The following is a 20,156-nucleotide window of genomic DNA, read 5'->3' on the forward strand; positions in this document are numbered from 1 at the left end:
ATCAATTCGCCACCACCGGAATACTACCAAAAGAATCCCTCGATGCCTTAGTAGTTACCATCCCTAAACCAGGTAAACCCCCAGACAATCCAGCCAACTACCACCCTATCTCCCTCCTAAACACAGACACAAAACTGTACGCTAAGCTACTCGCACAACGACTTTCTTCTGTCATTCCCCAACTTATACACCCTGACCAAGTCAGATTTGTGCCCGGCAGACAAACGTCCGATGGAACTAGAAGATTTATCGACCTAATCCAATGGACGGAACATACTGGAACGCCTTCTCTGCTTCTAGCATTAGATGCAGAGAAGGCGTTCGACAGAGTGTATTGGCCCTATATGGAGGCAGTCCTCCACAAATTTGGAGTGTCTGGCACGTTTCATAGTGCCATAATGGGCTTGTATTCCCATCCATCAGCACGTATCTGGACCTCAGGAGCAGTCTCCCAACCTTTCCAAATCACCAATGGCACCAGACAAGGGTGCCCGCTATCCCCATTGATTTTCGCCCTAGTGATGGAGCCGTTAGCACAGACAATAAGATCGGATCCAAAGATCTCTGGAATAAAAATCTGAGATGTTGATCACAAAATTGGCCTCTACGCTGATGATGTGATTATAGCCTTGACTGATCCCCTTTCCTCTCTTCCAGCTGTACGCACAGTCCTAGAACAGTTTAGCAGAATATCCATGTATAAACTGAACCACAGTAAATCCCTCTTGCTGAACCTTGGTCTAGATCCGCAAACATCAAAATCAATTTCTTCTACCTTCCCCTTTGCTTGGGCCCCGAACTCCTTTCTTCCCTACTTAGGAATTAATTTGACATCCCCTAGCCGAATGCTGATTAGAACCAACCTTGAAGACCTCGTGGGCAAACTTACTAGCCTAATTAAGGACCTGAGCCGAATTCCGGCCTCTTGGGCTGGAAGGATAGCTCAGTCTAAAATGTATCTGCTCCCGCATGTCCTATACTTTTTTCGAACCATACCCCTCCCACTGATGCAACATCAACTTAAAAAACTTCAGGGACTTATCAACGATTTCATTTGGCAACAAAAACATCCTAGGGTGAGGAAGTCTATGGTGCTGACTCCAGTTTCCTCTGGAGGCCTAGTAGCGCCAAATGTCCAGGCTTACTACCGAGCTTCCATTCTAGACCAACTGAAAACTTGGTGGTCGGACAATCGTCATTCAAATTGGAAACAGATTGAATCCACCATATTGCGCACAACTCCTAAACTTCTGCTAGCAGCCACCTGGCTCAATCTTCCTCCCCTACACTACCCACTCGACACCATCACAGCTTCTAAAAAAACATGGACTGCATTAATACAGTCGACGGGTGGGATCTTGGTGGAAACCTTGGCTAAACTACCCACTGAAGTGCTCCAACTTATCTCCCCGGATTTACCCCTTTCAGAATGGACCAAAAGAGGCATCACTAAGCTTGGCTCGCTCTTCGCAGGAACAACCCTAAAGCCTTTTACGCGTCTCGTGGAGCAATACGATCTGCCCAAACAAACCTTCTTCCTCTACTTAAGGATCAGGTCCATGCTCTCCAAAGTACGATACTCAACCTCGGACTGTCTTTCACTCCTCTTGCTTACACATTATAATCTTGAAATACCCAAATACAAGGGGATCTCCGTGATATGCAAGCTCCTTACCATACCTCACTCGGATCTTCTCTCCCCCAGCATACGCTACTGGTCTCCTCTAACAGACCAGCCGTCTACGCAGTTACAATGACAAAAAGCCCTCTTACTACCCCTATGTTTATCCCACTGTATTACTCACTGGGAATCTGCACAAAAGCTATTTCATAAATGGTATTTCACCCCAGAAAGACTGGCTAAAATATACTTAAACACCTCGCCCAAGTGTTGGAGAAACTGCGACAAAACAGGTTCCCTATTACATATTTGGTGGGAATGCCCTTTGTTGAAAATCTACTGGGACAAAGTTAAAAGCCTCATCCTCTCAATTTCTGGAGTAACCTTTCCATTATCCCCACTGGATCTACTCTTGGGACTTAACATCCCTAGTTGGCCTAATCATCTCCGTACTCCGGTAACCCACACACTTATTGCAGCTAGACTTGCAATTGCAAGAAGATGGAAATCGGCCCTGCCCCCCACATTGGAAGAAGTCATTCAAATACTCAACCAGAACTTTCAGATGGAATACTATTTCGCTAAAGCTAACCATTCCACAAGTCGCTTTCACAGATCCTGGGAGCTCTAGATTACAAACCCTAGAAGCGCACCTCTACTATGATCATCCCCATCGATCATCTCCCACATAAGATTTATATGCTCTCTTACATATAGCATTCACTGATTAAATTTAGTTGTAGGTATAGCTATGCTCCTCTGCCTTTCTCCCCCCCCCCCTCTTTTTTTTTTTTCCTTCTCTCCTTCCCCTCCCCTTCCTTTATAGAACTATGTTCACTCAATGTCAACCTCGTGAAATTCTATTGTACCTCCTCAGATGCTAAGCGTTTAGATACCTTGCTTTTGTTTATATAATGACACCGGGTTATGCCCATTTGGTGATGTCTATGTTTTGCTATTTCGAAAACTCAATAAATGTTAAGTTTGAAAAAAAAAATAAAAAATCAGTGCTCCCGCCAAAACGGCCAATTTAAAACTTTTTTTTGCATTGACCCATGTCCCCTGGGGCAGAAGCCATGTCCCCAAACCCTTTTTAGGACAGAATACTGTTCCGGTACTTGCTTCAGCCACTCACTGTAGTCCCCGATAATAAGGTGGTTGGTCCCTTAGTGGCAATAGCTTCCCCTCTACCTCTGGCCAGGACAGGTTCTCCAGCCAGCAGAACTGTCACCTCTGGCTGGATTGCAAGCTGCAATCCAAAACCTGTGCTTCTCTCTTGGTTCTGGACAGGCCCTCAGATAGCCCTGCAGCCAGATTTGCCTGGGGTAGGCCAAAACTCTGACCTAGCAGCCCGGGCAATACAGCACACGTCCACCCAGGTAGCTGTTCGGGTGGCACAGAACACTGAGTTTGTCTTAACATGAAAAAGACAGTAAAACATGGATATGCCCTTAATAGTGGTAAATCGGTTAGTGAGATAAAGAACAGAGCGCCATGGTAATTGTACGTGTAGGGTGGGATTTCTCGTAAGAAAGTGAACTATCTCTATGTATCTGTAACGGTCACTATCCTCTAGGCCATATTCTACCTGTAGTGCCTCAAATGTTTTAAGAGTAGATCCGGTCATCAACTCTGACAAATTAATGATTCCCCTAGCCACCCACCTACTCATATTAAGATCAGGTACTAGCCATGAAATACAAGAGATTGGGAGTGGAATTGCTTTTAAAACCTGTTCCGAAAAGTCTAAAGATGTAAACTGTTTCCAGACGTTTAGGGTGGCCTCCATAGTAACCGATAAGTGAGCATGGATATGAGTGGGGAAGGTGGAAGACAAAAGTAGGTCCACCAGTCCCCTCTCATTGATCTGTGCTTTCTCTAACTCCACCCATCTAGGACTCTAGGATGGGGGAACCAGGCCCTAGCTTGTGCGAGGACAGCAGCAGAGTAGTAGTCTTTCAATATAACATGCCCTATACCCCCCGCATTCTTAGCCTTGACCAGTTTTTTAAAGGCACAACAAGCTTTCTTACCTCGCCATAGATATGTGTTCAACAAAGATTGTGCCTTAATAAAAAAGGAGTTGGGGAATACAATAGGTAATGCTCGGTACAAGGCCTCCCCCGTAACCTGGCCAAATGGATAATGTTTATCAGTCTATGTGTGGCATCAGACGTCTGCCGTCCCTTGGTGAAGCCTGTCTGATCATGATGTATAAGGGAGGACAGGAGATCGAATAAGCGGAAAGAAATCATTTTAGCATATATTTTCAGGCCGATGTTAAGGAGCGAGATAGGTCTGAAGTTTTGAGGGGTGTTGGGCTCCTTGCCTGGCTTCGGCAATGTTACAATGACAGCAGTTAACATCTCAGGGGGAAAGGAGGCAGAGGCAGCAGCAGTGTTAAAAACTTGTTCAAGATATGGAGTCAATAAGAGTTTAAAGGATTTGTAGTAGTCCCCTGAGAACCCATCCGGACCCGGTGATTTGTTACACGGGAGGGAGTTAATGGCTCTGTGGACTTCCTCTGTGGTAAATGGGCGATTTAGGGTTGTTAAGTGATCCTGTGAGACAACAGGAACACTCAGTTTGTCCAAAAACGCCTGAATTGCTTCAGGAGTAGGTTGGGCAGTATGAGGGTCATTTTTCAAATTATATAGGGAGCTGTAGTATTGGCTGAATGCGTCCGCTATCTCCTGGGGGTGGTAAAGCTTGCTATGTGTGACAGGGTGTAGTATAAATGGAATTCTGGCCTTATGTCTCAGTCCCTTTATTCTATTTGCTAAGTTTTTACCTGCCCTGTTCCCCGTAGCGTAGTAGGACATCTTGAGCCTTCGGGAAGATTTCTCAAAATCTCCTAATAGTAATAATCTCAGCTCATGTCTCAGTTTACTAAATTGGTTGGATATTGTGCGGGATGGATTATGTTTGTTATGAGTTTCTAATTTAGAAATCTGCTCAGTTAAATCTGTAACCTGCTTACGTTGCTGCCTCTTGATCCTCGCCCCCAATTGCATAAATATACCTCGTATGAATGCTTTATGCGCATTCCAAAGTACAAATTTATCTTGTACAGATAAAGCATTAAGTTCAAAAAATTCTTTCAACTGCAATTCAATTCTTTCCTTAAAGTCCTTCCTCTGTAGAAGAAATGAGTTAAGCCTCCATAATGGAGGTGCACCCCCTGTTAGCGACCCCGACAGTGTCAAAGTAATAGAGGCGTGATCAGACCACGTAATGGTGTTAATGGTCGTGGAGGCCAAGTCTGCTAGAGTGTCCTGTTCCACCAAGAACAGGTCGATGCGGGAATAAGACCTGTGTGGAGATGAAAAAAAAGTGAAGTCTCTTTCTTCCGCGTGGAAGCACCGCCAGGCGTCAAACAGTTCAAGCCTATGGAGTGAGGGTAGCAAGGATGGGCCAGTGCGCCTGGAGCCTGAGGATGAATCCGTAGATGGATCGGGAGTAGCATTAAAGTCTCCACAGATGATAAGTCTCCCTTTTTGGTGTGCTCTCACTTTTTTCATCAGGCTATGGAAGAAGCTTACCGGGCGCCTATTAGGGGAATAGGCATTCACTATGGTGAAAGTGGTTGAATTGAGTTCACAAATCAATATGAGGAATTTACCCTGGGCATCGTTAATTACCTTGATTGGAGAAAAAGCTATTGAGTCCTTGATCGCTATTAAGACGCCTTTTGTTTTCGTGGGAGCATTAGCAGTAAACACGTGGGGAAAACTTTTGTGTAAGCAGCGTGGTGGAGCTGACATGATAAAGTGTGTCTCCTGGGCACACAGGATATCAGCCTTGTTGGTGATTGCTTCATTCCACATGGATCTCCTCTTAACTGGGTGATTAAGACCCTTCGTGTTGATGGAGATAATTTTAATACCCATGGGTAGTATCTAAAGTAAGCTGTATTGTAGCAGTGGACTTTAAACTCAGAAGGCGGTGAATTCTCATCCCGTATGCTATCGTGGAAGAGTACAGGAGGGCACATGCTATCTGAATAGTGGATATGAAGTACTCACTGTGCCGAACGTCTTGGAACTGCAGTTTGTGTCCGACATCCGTTTGCGTCAGGAGGTGCTCTTGAGCAGTGGATACATCTTGGAGTCTCAGAATTCCTATTAATAGAACTTGAAACAGAGAAAAGTAAGAAACAACAAAGTAAAGTAAAGAAAACAAGCGAACCATAGAACCAAGTGACTTATCATAAAGCCACATAACTTAACCACTTCCAACGGGAGCGGAAAAACTTGTAGCACCGATATGCAGTGACAAACTGCTCCGAATCAAAAAAAAAGGGGAGAAAGTTATTTAGCCTAAAGGCAGTCTTGAGAAGACCATCGGGATAATGTAGTAAACATAGTACCCAACCGGGTTATGCATGGGAATGTGTATTCTTATGTGTAACGGTTGTCCACGTAGGACTTGGTATGCGTCTAGGGTTGCTCGCATTTTCCTCCGCTGATCGCTCAGGGAGAATCTTCCATTGCTCTAGGAGGGCTAGTCCTTTTTCTAAAGAGTCAATGACGTGCATGCGGCCATCCTTCACGATCGAGAGTTTAGTAGGGTATCCCCAGCGGTAAATGATTTTGTGATTCCTGAGCGCCTTAGTAATGGAGATCAGATTTTTCCTTTTTTGCAATGTGTATTGCGACAAATCTGCAAAAAACTGCAGGTTATGGTATTGTGTAGGAATATGCTCACCTTTGCGCATCAGCATTGATAACTGTTCTTTCACATGGTAAAAGTGAAGACGTAGGATCACATCCCTTGGGACCTGCTCTGACAAGAAAGATGGTTTAGGCAGACGATGAATCCTATCGATAGTTATATCAAGGTCAGAAAGATTGGGGTCCAGGGCCTTAAACAATGAGGAAACATATGTGCGTAAGTAATTTTGTTGTATCGGCTCTGGTATTCCTCTGATTTTCAAATTATTCCTCCTGTTTCTGTCCTCAATGTCAGCGAGTTTTGCTTTAATCCACTCAGTGTCCCCCTCTCTTTCCTCATGGGAATCCACCAGATCATTAATGGTGTTAGCAAACTCACCCATTTTCTGTTCAATGTGCTCAACCCGGGTCTCCACTCCCTGTATAGATGTGTGAAACTTATGCATGCATTGTGCCATGTCGGATTGGAGTGAGCTTCTCAGGGATAAAAGCATATCTTTCAGCACAGTGTCCATGACAGGCTGATGCTGTGTAGGGAACGATTCAATGGAGTCTGGAAGTTCATGTGTCTCATGTCCTGAGTCTGACGCATGGTAGGTCTGCTGATTGCATCCATCGCCATCCAGCTTAAACTTGGCCTTTGCTGGGCTGCCTGATATGGGGGAGGGAGAGCTAAGCTGGGAGCTTACTGAGGAGCTGTCATTATGATGACCATTGCTAGCTGAGGGGAGTGAGGAGGCCGCATTGTTTAATGGCATGGAGGATGGCCGGTGGCCATTTTGCTTACCCTCCTGTAGCTTGTGTGGATAAAAGTCCGTCAGGCGCTGGGGCTTGCGCAGCTCCTTGCGTTTCAGAGACATGCTGCGGAGGTATGTGCGGGTGTCAGGCTGTTCGTACGGGGTGGAAGGGCCCCGGTGAGTCGATTTGTGCCACTAGATCCCCGATGTGTTCCGGAGCTCCGGACACAAGCTGCCATCCGCTACGCGCGCAGGCCACGCCCCCCTTTTTTAATTATTTTAATATTTTAAATTTTTAATTACGTACAATACAAAAGGAGACCTCCATATATATTCTATTATTACTTCCCCCCCTTCCCATTGTCCTACCCTCCCACTCCCCTTCCCCCCTATCTACTCCAAGGTTCTTCTAATTCTATATCCCTTTCCTTTCTAACTCACGTACATCTGCCCTCCATCATCTTCTCCAAATATTTATTTGAGGTCTTAAATTTTTCCCAACCTTCCCATATGCTGACATGATTTTCATATTGACCTTTGTCTCTGCTGCCCAGGGATTCCATTTTCTTGTAATACTCTATTTGTTCGAACCATTCTTTTATACCTGGGTTTTCACTCTTTAACCAGTTTTTTGGGATCAGCCTCTTTGCTGCATTCAGGAGTTTTGGGGGTGATTGTTTTCATATAAACTGATAAGAGGCATGGAGCAACTCAGCTATGAGGAACGATTAGAGGAACTGAATTTATTCAATCTTGATAAGAGGAGATTAAGGGGGATTTGATCAACATGTACAAATATATAAGGGTCCATATAGGGAACTTGGTGTCGAGTTATTCACTTTACAGTCAACAAAGAGGACAAGGGGGCACTCTTTACGTCTAAAGGAGAAGAGATTTCATCTCCAAATATGGAAAGGTTTCTTCACAGTAAGAGCTGTGAAAATGTGGAATAGACTCCCTGCAGAGGTGGTTATGGCCAGCTCAGTGAATTTCTTTAAGAAAGGCCTGGATTATTTCCTAAGTGTACGTATTATAACTGGGTACTAAAATTTATAGGTAAAGTTGATCCGGGGAAAATCCGATTGTCTCTCGGGGGATCAGGAAGGAATTTTTTCCCCTGCTTTAGCAAATTGGATCATGCTCTGCTGGGGTTTTTTGCCTTCCTCTGGATCAACTGTGGGTATAGAATTGGGTATATGGGCTGGTATATTTATTATATATATATATATATTTTTTTTGGTTGAACTGGATGGACTTGTGTCTTTTTTCAACCTGACTAACTATGTAACTATGTAACTATATATTGCTTTTTTGGCCTTCTGGAGCCGTGGACAAGCAAACCTGTATATTATTTTCTATTTTCTCCTCCGTTATTTCCTGTATTAGGTTCACTATTTCTTGCCCGTACTCTTTTTGGGCATTTCCACCATATATATATTATTCATGACATTTGTTTACAATTTTTCCAGCATAGTAGTGACTTGAAATTTATAGGTTCTCTCTGGAGTCAGATACCATCTTGCTAAAAGTTTATAGTTCATTTCTATGGTATTCATATCCCACGCATTATTATATCCAGCTCCTATCATTATCTCCACTTGATGGTCATCTAATTTTAAATCCATATCTTTTTCCCATTGATCTATATATGGGGGTCTTCCTTGTCCTTCTAAATCTGTCAATACACCGTAAATTTTTGATATTCAATTTCTCAGTTATGTTTTTATGAAGCAGAACTTTTCCAAGAAGATCAGGTCTCCTCCATCCCGAATTGGATGCGGGAGTGTTTTTTTTCCAAATGCTTGAACTGGAAGTAGTTACATTCACTTATCTTCCACCCTTTATGCCGCGTACACAAGACCGGACTTTTCAACATCAAAAGTCCGACGGAATGATTCCGGCAGACCATTCGATCGTGTGTGGGCTGCAGCGGACTTTTGATTTGCAAAAGTCTGACAGACTTTAGAAATGGAACATGTTTCAAATTTTTCCGCCAGAACTCCGCCGGACCCAGTTCCTACCAAGAAATCCGCTCGTGTGTATGCTAGTCCGATGGACAAGAACCAACGCGAGGGCAGCTATTGGCTACTGGCTATGAACTTCCTTATTCTAGTCCAGTCGTACGTCATCACGTTCGAATCTGTCGGACTTTGGTGTGATTGTGTGTGGCCAAATCCGTTCATTCGGAAAGTCCATCAGAACTCTGTCAGAACTCCATCAGAACTCCTTCGAAAGTCTGTCGGACCTAGTCCCTCGAAAAGTCCGGTCGTGTGTATGTGGCATTAGACTCCTTTATTTCTTTTCGAGTTTTCATCCTTCCCTTTGTGATAATATCTCTCAATTGTGGGTTTCTCATTTCATGTGCAGTAAAAATGGGATTTTTATATACAGCTTACCTGTAAAATCCTTTTCTTGAGAGTACATCACGGGACACAGGAGCTTCATTACATAGTGGGTTATATAGGCACATCTGGTGATTGGACACTGGTTGACCCTAATTAAAGAGAATTCCTCCCCTATATAACCCCTCCCATTTGGGAGGCACCTCAGTTTTGTAGCAAAGCAATAAGAAACCACGTAAAACCCAAGAGGAGCGGGAGCCTTGTGTCCCGTGATGTACTCTCAAGAAAAGGATTTTACAGGTAAGCTGTATATAAAAATCCCATTTTCTTGATCATACATCACAGGACACAGGAGCTTCATTACATAGTGGGATGTCCCATAGCAATGCTCAGGTTGAGGGGAGGGAGACACAGATCATAAATATAGACCGCCAGGGACCTGAGGACCTAAACTGCAGCCTGCAGTACACTGCGCCCGAAGGCGATATCCTCTTGCCCTCTGACATCCACCTGATAGAATCTGGTGAATGTGTGGACTGATGACCAAGTCGCAGCCTTACAGATCTGAGCCAAGGAGGCCTGGTGATGCACTGCCCAAGAAGCACTGATAGCCCTAGTAGAGTGCGCTTTCACCTAAAAAGGAGGAATCTTCCCCTTTAAGTTATAGGCCTGAGAAATAACCTGTCTGATCCACCTTGAGAGAGTGGACTTTGACGCTGCCTGACCCCTTCTAGGGCCTTCTGGCAGAATAAATAAACAGTCAGTTTTTCTTATCTGAGCAGTTGCTTGAAGATAAAGACTGATTGCTCTAACCACATCTAAAGTGTGTAAGGACTCTTCCTCTATGGACTGAGGATTTGGAAAAAAGGATGGTAGGATTATATCCTGATTCAGATGGAAACCTGAAACCACCTTAGGTAGAAAGGACCCGTTGGGACGCATAACCACCCGGTCCTTATGGATAATTAAATAGGGCTCTTTACAGGAAAGAGCTGCCAATTCTGATACCCTTCTAGCCATGGATATGGCTACTAGGAAGACCAGCTTCTTTGCCAAGAGAGCTAAAGAAGCCAGATGTAGAGGTTCAAATGGTTGGGCCTCTAAGGCCGAGAGAACCAAATTCAGATCCCATGGGCATACCGGAGGTTTGACTGGCGGTTTTATCCGCATAGCCCCCTGGATAAAAGCCCGTACTAGGGAGTGTGATGCAAGAGGTCTTTGGAAAAAAAAAAAAAAAAGACCGATAGGGCCGAAATCTGCACCTGGATGGTGCTTATGGCCAAATTCATTTCTAGGCCTGATTGGAGAAAGGCCAAGATTCTGCTAATGACATACCTTCTAGGATGCCACCTCCTGGGTTCACACCAGGAAACATATGTCCTCCAGATCTTGTAATAGATACGCTTGGAGGCCGGCTTTCTGGCATTGACCAGAGTGAAAAGGACTGGCCCCGAAAGACCACGGCCTCTCAAAATGTGGGTCTCAGCAGCCAGACCGTCAAATTCAGACTGCGTAAAGCAGGATGGTAAATTGGACCCTGTGAGAGCAGATCTGGCCGGAGAGGGAGGGTCCATGGCCTGCCCACTGCCAACTTCATGATTTCTGTGAACCATGGTTGCCTGGGCCAAGCCGAGGCCACTAGAAGGACCGACTTCGCCTCCCTCTTGACCCTTCCCAGGAACCGCGATAGCAGCGGGCTCAGGGGGAAGGCATAGATCAGATTGTACTGATCCCAGGGAACCGTCAGAGCATCTGACCCCTGAGCAAGTGCATCTCTTGTCCTTGACACAAAGTTGTCCAGTTTCCTGTTGAATCTGGACACAAACAGATCCACGTCTGGAGTGCCCCACTTGTGACATATGTCTCAAAACACATCGGGGTGCAGAGCCCATTCTCCTGGGCACAACTGCTGGCGGCTGAGATAATCCGCCTGCCAATTCTCCACTCCTGGGATGAAGACTGCAGAGAGGCACGGAACATGCTCCTCTGCCCAGACAAGTATGCGATTCACCTCCTTTTGGGCCACCAGACTTCTGGTACCGCCCTGGTGATTGATATAAGCCACTGCGGTGGCATTGTCGGACTGAATCCGAACTAGGAAACCTCGCAGTCTGTGAGACCACTCTCTGAGTGCCATGTAAACTGCCCGAATCTCCAGGATATTTATGGGCAGCAGATTTTCGGTCGCAGACCATTTTCCCTGCGAGCATGTTCCCTCCAATACGGCTCCCCAGCCTGTCAGGCTGGCATCCGTTGTGACAATCTTCCATGAGAGGGGAAGAAAAGTTTTGCCTTTTAGCAAATTTCTGGTTTGTAACCACCAGACAAGACTTTTGCGTGCCCGGGGGGATAAACGCATAGGAAGATCCAGGGATTGGGGCTTCCTGTTCCAAATCGCAAGGATGCATCTTTGCAGGGGCCTTGAGTGGAACTGGGCGAATGGGACGGCCTCGAATGAGGCGACCATCTTTCCCAACAGTCTCATATATAGGCGAATGGAGGAAGATCTGCTGCCCAAAACCAGGCGCACCAGATCTCCAATGGCCAAGGCCTTTGGCCCTGGAAGGAACACCTTGCCCTGAGCGGTGTCTATAATCAGACCCAGGTAATCCAACCTGGTGGTCGGTTGCAAAGACGACTTTTCTAGGTTTATAATCCAACCTAGGCGGCCCAGATGTTCTAGCGTTCTGGTGAACGTTGTAGTTCTCTCTACGAGAAGCAGGTCGTCTAGGTAAGCCATGACGGCTATGCCCTGAACTCTTAATATTGCTAAGAGAGGGTCTAGAATCTTCGTGAAGACTCGGGGGGCCGTAGCTAGGCCAAACGGCAGGGCCACAAATTGAAAATGGCGCTGCTCTACCGCGAACCTTAGAAACTTCTGGTGTGCGGGAAATATTGGCACATGGAGATATGCATCTTTGATATCTATTGATGCCATGAATTCTCCTCCTTGCAGGGAGGAGACCACAGTGCGTATTGACTGCATCCGGAAGGTCTGGATGTGTAGAAACCGGTTTAAGTTTCTCAGATCCAAGATAGGTCTGACACTTCCGTTTGGTTTTGGAACGGTGAAGAGATTCGAATAAAAACCTGAACCCTGATCTTTCGGGCTCACTTCTACTATCACACCTTGGGATAGTAACTGATCTAAGGCCAGGAATAGCGGTTTCTGCTTTATCGGATCCTTGGGGATCCTTGACCTTAGAAAACGAGAAGGTGGAATCTTCTGAAACTCTAGCCTGTAGCCCAGAGATACCGAAGAGATCACCCATTTGTCCTGAATCTCCTCCCGCCAGGCGCCTGCAAACTGCAGGAGCCTTCCCCCCACTCTGCTGAGTGGGGGCGCCCCTTCACAAGGAGGTCTTGGAGGTCTGCTTGGCAGGCTTCCGCCCCCAAGTCCTTTTCTGTCCCTGGGCTCGGCCCTGAGGCTTTCTAGCAGAGGAGGGCTGGGAAGGCCGTCGCCACTGTTTAGAGCTTGATGCTTCGGGAGAAAGAGTATGCCTGAATGAAGGACGTTTACTCTTTTTGACTGGAAGGAGTGTAGATTTACCTCCCGAAATATTTTGGACGAATTTATCTAATTCTTCTCCAAACAAACGCTCCCCTTTAAATGGGAACCCAGCCAAATGCTTCTTGCATGACATTTCAGCAGCCCAATTTTTTAGCCATAGAGCCCTACGCATGTGTACCAACATGAGGGATAAACGTGATGCTTGTTGGACAGAATCCAAAATCGCATCAATTATGAAACATAAGATGTGAGGCATCTCTGCATATTTCTCTACTTCCTCACTGGGGAGGAGTTCAAACATTTGTTTAACCTGTTCCTTAAGGAACTGACACAACCCCACGGCTGCGACTGTAGGCTGCACCACAGCGCCGGCCATGGAAAAGGAGGCTTTTAACAAGGTTTCCAGTCTTTTGTCAGCTGGATCCTTAAATACCTGCGCATTATCCAAAGGACAAGTTAGGTTTTTATTCACACAAGAGATAGCCGCATCGACAGATGGGGCCCCCCATTTCTTGGTGAAACTTTCCTCCATAGGATAATGCATGGAAAACCTCTTGGGAGGAGTAAACAGTTTATCGGGATGTCCCCAGTCCTCATACATCAAGTCACCCATTAAAGGATGAATTGGGAAGGAACAAGCAGTCTGTGGGGCTTTCCTGACTCCCAGGGAAGAGACAGAGGATGTAGCGACTTCAGTAGCCGGCATTCTGAACGTGGTACGCACCAATTCAGTATAATACTGCACCTGCTTTCTGAGTGCCTGGGAGGAGGGGACTAACTCCTCTTCCTCTGACTCATCCGACTGCTCATGATCCCTATCCAAAGATAGGGATCTCTCCTCATTTTCAGAGCAACTGTCTGAGAGAGGGATTTCAGCAGAGGGAGGGGATCTACCCCTTTTTCTGCTATCTTTTAGGGAAGCAGAAATAAAATTCATTATCCTCCCTTCAAAACCCTCCAATGTAGCCCTAAGGGAGTCCTCAGTGACATAGACCGGGGCTGCGACATTAGGAGAGGCTGCAAAGCCTGAAAGGGGCACTGACTCGTCTTGAGATGCAGGCTCCAGTCTTGCAGAGGGGGATGGTAACTTGCATGCACTTTTGGGACCCCTGGACCTAGGCGGTGACTTGCCAGTGCTTTTATTACCTGCCCCTGAAACCCTCTTACGAGGAGACATAGTCCTGAGCTACAAAGCAGAGGTACTAGTACAAATGCAATCACTTGTTGTGCTTAAAGTCTCACAATAAATCAATATATGCTTAACTGCACAACCTGATGCTGAGTAGGTGTCTTAAGGTTTGCCTGGATCCAATCCCACGGATGCTTACAGCCCACAGCTCCTGTGTCTCACCTTACAGTCCCCTGACGCTCTGGGCTTTTAAAAACGGCCGTTTGGCGCCTGCACTGCAGCATTGAGCACACTAATCATGCACAGCTGGCAACCACACCCCCCCCCTCCTCCATCAGGCCGGGAGCGCGCCCGGCGCGCGTGCACGCGCCCGCGCGCGTGCACGAGGACCGCGGGATCCGGGGGGGGGGAGGAGAACCCAAAGGGAGCAACATGGGACCCCTGATCTGCGTGGGTCCCCTTTTTTACTTTAACTGTGGCAGGAACTGTAAGGAGACGTGAGTAGCTGGACGAACCAGGCTTTCACTGAGCGTGTTTGTATTGAAAGGCATGTAAGTATGCATCAGGCTGCTCTTACTCCCTCAAGTGGTGGAAACCAGGTAAGACATACAACTACTCACAATGAAGAAATCCATTCATATATTTAAATATATAGGATGACTTCCCTTACCTGTTCCCCGCCGCAGGAATTGCTGATCTCAGACCAATTCCAGCCTTCACCCATCACGGCGGGTATTGTTAGCCAACCTTCAGGCGTATCTGGGGTTCTTACGAAAGGATCCTCCTACCTGGGCCATGTAAAAAGCTCTGCCAGAAACTTACGGGCGCCCTGAGTCAACAGTACCCCAAGTCTGGTTGTCCCAGAGCCCAGTCTTCCAATGGAGAGGACTTACAGGCAGAACCTCGTTTCTTCGGCAGACGAGGCCCGGGTACCATACCATCTTGGGAGTCAAATATCAGCCCGAGGTATGGATCCGGTTTGTTGTAGCCCTTCGGCCCTCGCCGGGACCCGCATAGAGCTAAGTTTTACGTGACCATCGACCAGACACTGGCGAAAAAACTGAGGTGCCTCCCAAATGGGAGTGGTTATATAGGGGAGGAATTCTCTTTAATTAGGGTCAACCAGTGTCCAATCACCAGAGGTGCCTATATAACCCACTATGTAATGAAGCTCCTGTGTCCCGTGATGTATGATCAAGAAAATCTCTTCTCCTGGTAAAAAAAAAAAAAATGTTCCCATGATGGCCATTAAAGGCGAATTACATTCCCATTTTTTTTCTCGATAAACTGTATCCCAAATTCTAAAAACATTTCTGGTCAAATTGTGAGTTTCTGGAACTATTACTCTAAATTTACAGGGTATCCATATATTTTTGTGCAAAGTGGTTCTACTTATTATATTTTCTATTTCTACCCATTTCTTTTCTCTCTTTTCGTTTTTCCAGCCCATCATACCTTTTTATGTCTGGAGTTGCTAATCTCCCGTGTTCCCTTTTCCTTGTGATAAGTGTGCAAATTTTATTCTTGATTTTTTATTTTGCCAAATATATTTTATCATCATTTTTCTTATTATCTTGAAAATACTCTGCAGAATCCTTACTGGTAACATTTGGAATGTGCACATTATTTTTGGAAGTATAATCATTTTAAACATATTTATTCTTCCTATACAAGATATTGGTTGTGTAGCCAGTTTCATTATTTCTGCCTTTTCTTCATTTACTAATGGAATATAATTTGCGGAATATATTTTTTCAATCATTGGTGTTAATTTATTTCCCAGGTAATTTAATTATTTTTTTACCCAAGTAAATGGGAATTCTCTTTGGAACATCCGCACTTCCATTTGCTCTACTCCTATATTTAATATTTCATTTTTTATAGGATTTATTTTAAAATTTGAGAGTTCCCCATATTTTTTCACTTCTTTAATTATATTTGGGAGTGTCACCCCTGCATTTGTTACATACGTCAGGACATCATCTGTGTATGCCGCAATTTTATGTTCTTTTTCTCCCACCTTTACCCCCATCACTTCCTGGTTATTTCGCAGTGTTGCCAGGAAAGGTTCCATTGACAGAACATATAAGAGAGGTGAGACGTATTCCATTGTACATCTCAAACATGGGCAGCAATCTCCCGTTAACCTTCACCATTGCTGTTGGACAGTTATACAAGTTTTTAATCCACTTCATATATCTTGGACCAAATTATAGATGTTGCAATGTATCCATCATGAACCCCCAGTCTACTCTGTCAAATGCTTTTTCTGCATCTATAGACAGGAGTAGAGCTGGGGGTTCACTAGACTTTTCTTTACCTAGCATCCATAATGTTTTTATGCTGCTATGTCTTCCTTCTCTGCCCGACACGAATCCCGTCTGATCTACATTCACCAAATATGGTATTATTTTTTTTAGTCTAGTGGCTAAGATCTTTGCAAACAATTTTATGTCCGCTTTTAATAGAGCAATAGGCCTATAGCTCGAGCAGTTGGTTTTGTCTTTTCCCTCTTTAGGTATGATTGTAATATGAGCTAATAATGATTCTCTTCTTACTTCTTCATCCTCTCCTATATTATTCAGGTATTCATATATCCTTGGGATCAGGTGTTCGGAATTTTTTTTTTTTACTACTTAATTGTAAAGCCGTCTGGCCCTGGGCTTTTTCCAGGTGGGGTTTCTTTAATAGCTAATTTAATTTCATCTAGTGTTATGCTTTTTTCTAGTTCTTCCAGTTGCTCAGGTTGAATTTTTGGTCACTTAGCCTCTCTTAAATAATCTTGTATTTTCCTGTTTCTCATTTGTTTTTCTTGTTGTGACTCCTGTTTTTTTATTGAATATAATGCACTGTAATATTGTTGGAAATGTATTGCCGTTTCTGATGTCTTATTCACTAGCTCTCCTTTCTCAGTTTTAATCTTCTCTATGTAATTAGAGACTTCTTTTTCTTTACTAAGTTTGCAAGATATTTTCCTGGTTTGTTACCCCATTTATATCTCTCCTGAGCCACTCTATTCCAATCCTGACTTTCCTCTTGATCCAACAAGGTCTTTAATTGTTCTCTTTTTATAATTAAACATCTATACATTTCTTTTTCTGCTTGTTTTTTATGTCTGTGTTCCAATTCATGCAGTTCTTCTATAATTTTCCTCATATTTTTCCTTCTTTCCTGTTATTTTCCAGCCCCAATGGATATTAGTTTACCTTTGATGACAGTATTATGAGCCTCCCAGATGGTTGTTTTTAAGAGTTCAGGTATATAATTTTCAGTAGAAGTTTCAGCGTTATCCTTCTTCACAGGGTTTCTTGTGATACATCTTGAAAGAGTTGTATCGTGTTTTTCCCCATACTTAATTGGTGTTTTTTTCTTCATATTTCCCCAAATTTATTTTTTTTCCTCCCAGTTTTTAAATCAGACAATTATATCTCTTAGGTTTCCGTTGGGAGCCTTTGTGGTCTTCTTAATCAATGTACTCTTTCAATTTTTATAACGTTTGTTTCTTCTTTTCCCAAAATGGGATTGCATTTTTTTTATTACTTGTGGGAGATCTTCTTGAATAGTTTCTGGGAGACCTCAAATTCTCAAATTTTTCCTTTGAGCCCTGTTTTCTTGGTCTTCTATTCTATAGGCTTGTTCTTGTTGTTCCTTTTTTAATATATTTATTTCTCCCTTCAACTCTTTTATTGTTCTTATATGGGACTCTACTTTAGTCTCCACCTCTTCAATTCTTGAGAGTACATGACCCAAGTCCTTATGAATTGTTGCCATTTCTGCCTTCAAAGAGTTTTCCAGTGCAGCGAACATTTTTTCCATGTCAATTTTTTTGGGGAGCTGAGCAGCCTGTTGTTCCTTCAGCCTTCTAATACCTCCCTCCGCAACCACCTTCATATCTTGTTCTATTCAGGATTCTAAGAGTAAACTAGTTTCCACTGTTGTTTTATTCTGACTCTTTTTTCCTTCGTCTCCTTTTTTCCCTTAGAATCCATTTGTCGCTCTTTTACTGTCTGATGTCTTTCGCCTTCTTCCTCTCCTTGTAATAAATACTTATTCATAGGGTTGGGGCTTAGGCTAGGTCACGACAATTGTGCAACCACTCCACCACCTCCTGTTGTTTTACCCCACATTGAAGATGGGGAAAGAGAAGGAAGCAGGAAAAAAAAAAACATACAGTCATTGTCCTTACGCCAATCAGTTCAACTGTGCACATTAGTATAATCTATAATTTTAGCAGTGACCTATGAGGGGATAGTCATTCCATAAATTGTATCATGGAATATATATGTCCAGTAAATGTATCTCCAGCTATGTCCACAAACAAAATTCCATGGATGTCTTTTACATTCATTCAGTTTTTACATTATTTCTCTTTCTGCCCTTTTTCCTCATTCTTCCCCCCCCCCACAACTTTAATTCCCACGAGTTTTCCTTTTTCTTTCCTTGTCACTTCTCCTTATTTCTTTCTTTCTTTCTCTTCTCCCCTTCCTCCCCCTTTTCTTTACTCTATTTTTCCTCCCCTGAAACTCTCAAGCAGCTTTGCTTGTTTACTTGTCTATACTCAATACCATTTCAGTCTCAGTCTCTCTTATTCTTCATAAAATGTAACAAATAACAGAAGTTTTACTTATCTAAGAATCCAAGGCAAGGTGGGTGGGGGGGGGTCTCTCCTCCTCGCTCCCTCCGATCAGATTCCTCTCCGTTTGGCATGACTCATGCTTCCCCACCTCTCCGTCCCTTCCAACAATCTCTCCCTCCTGTGGCAACACAGCGCGCCGCTCCAGCAGCACACCGCCCAGCGCATCGCCCAGCACACCACTGCCAGGTGATAGGACTCCCCCAGCTCCTTCACGTCCCCACGACCGCCCAGGCTCACAGCACAGCACGGCCACGCCGGCTCACAAATCCGCAAAGCCCTGCTTCCTCCTCAACTCCTGGATCGAAGGGGGTGCCGATCGGCAAGACAGCAGAGGTACAGGGGTGAGGGGGACCGTGGAAGGGGGGACTGGCTTCAAGCACTTTCTCACTCCATCTCCAGGGAGAGAGCTCAGAGGATCCTTATGGCATGCAGCACAGTGACGCCATTCTGCCCTTCTCATATCTAATGCCACCAGGTTCCCGGCCACCTAGCGACAAAAGAGAGAACTGCAACAATTACAGACTTGGAGTGAAATCAATTGCTCCCTAACAATTAGCCAAGTTAGCTATATCTGGCAGGTAAATTTAAGAGCCACTCTGCCTAAACACCAGAACCCTACAAGAAGTAGATAAAAGACTTTAGAGTGGAATTACCACCAGTATTACCAATGGCCAGATTCTACCCAGGCCTTCTGATTTCATCTCACTGTAAAAAAAAAAAAAAAGCTATTTTGAGTAGTAATTCCTCCGATCAGAAATTTGAAGTTACTGTATATACAGTAACCACTTAAGGACCGCCACATGCCAATGTACGTCATCAGAATGGCATGTACAGGCACAAGCACGTACATGTACGTGCTTGCCTCCCTCTGGATGCGGCGGTCCGTTTCGCTTCAGGAGCGATCCGGGATGAGGGGATGGCCATTGGCCATCCCCTCTCGATCGCTCCTGGCGAATGAGAAGCTTCCCCCGCTGTGTATAGTAAACACAGGCAGGGAGGAAGTGATGTAATTCTCCTTGGGGCGGTCTTTTTGACCGGACTACGAAGAGAACAGTGAAAGTAAGCTTGCACCAATTACTACACTAACATGTAGGCACACATAGGCACACAAATCCCCCCCCCCGATCACCCCCCCGATCGAAAACTTGTAAACTTTTTTTTTTGTGTCATTATTGAATCACTTGGGACAAAAAAAATATTCAATGAGCTCAACATGCCCCTCAGCAATTTCCTTGGGGTGTCTACTTTCCAAAATGGGGTCATTTGGGGGGGTTTGTACTGCCCTGCCATTTTAGCACCTCAAGAAATGAGATAGGCAGTCATAAATTAAAAGCTGTGTAAATTCCAGAAAATGTACTGTAGTTTGTAGATGCTATAACTTTTGCGCAGACCAATAAATATACGCTTATTGACATTTTTTTTAATTTTAATTTAATTTAATTTTAATTTATTCGATTTTTCTTATAACAAAAAGTAGAAAATATATTTTTTTCTCGAAATTTTCGGT

This window comes from Lithobates pipiens, unplaced genomic scaffold (assembly GCF_037356315.1).
Source record: "Lithobates pipiens isolate NorthernLeopardFrog02 unplaced genomic scaffold, aLitPip1_a1.2 Scaffold_6, whole genome shotgun sequence".
In the NCBI taxonomy this organism is placed as follows: domain Eukaryota; kingdom Metazoa; phylum Chordata; class Amphibia; order Anura; family Ranidae; genus Lithobates; species Lithobates pipiens.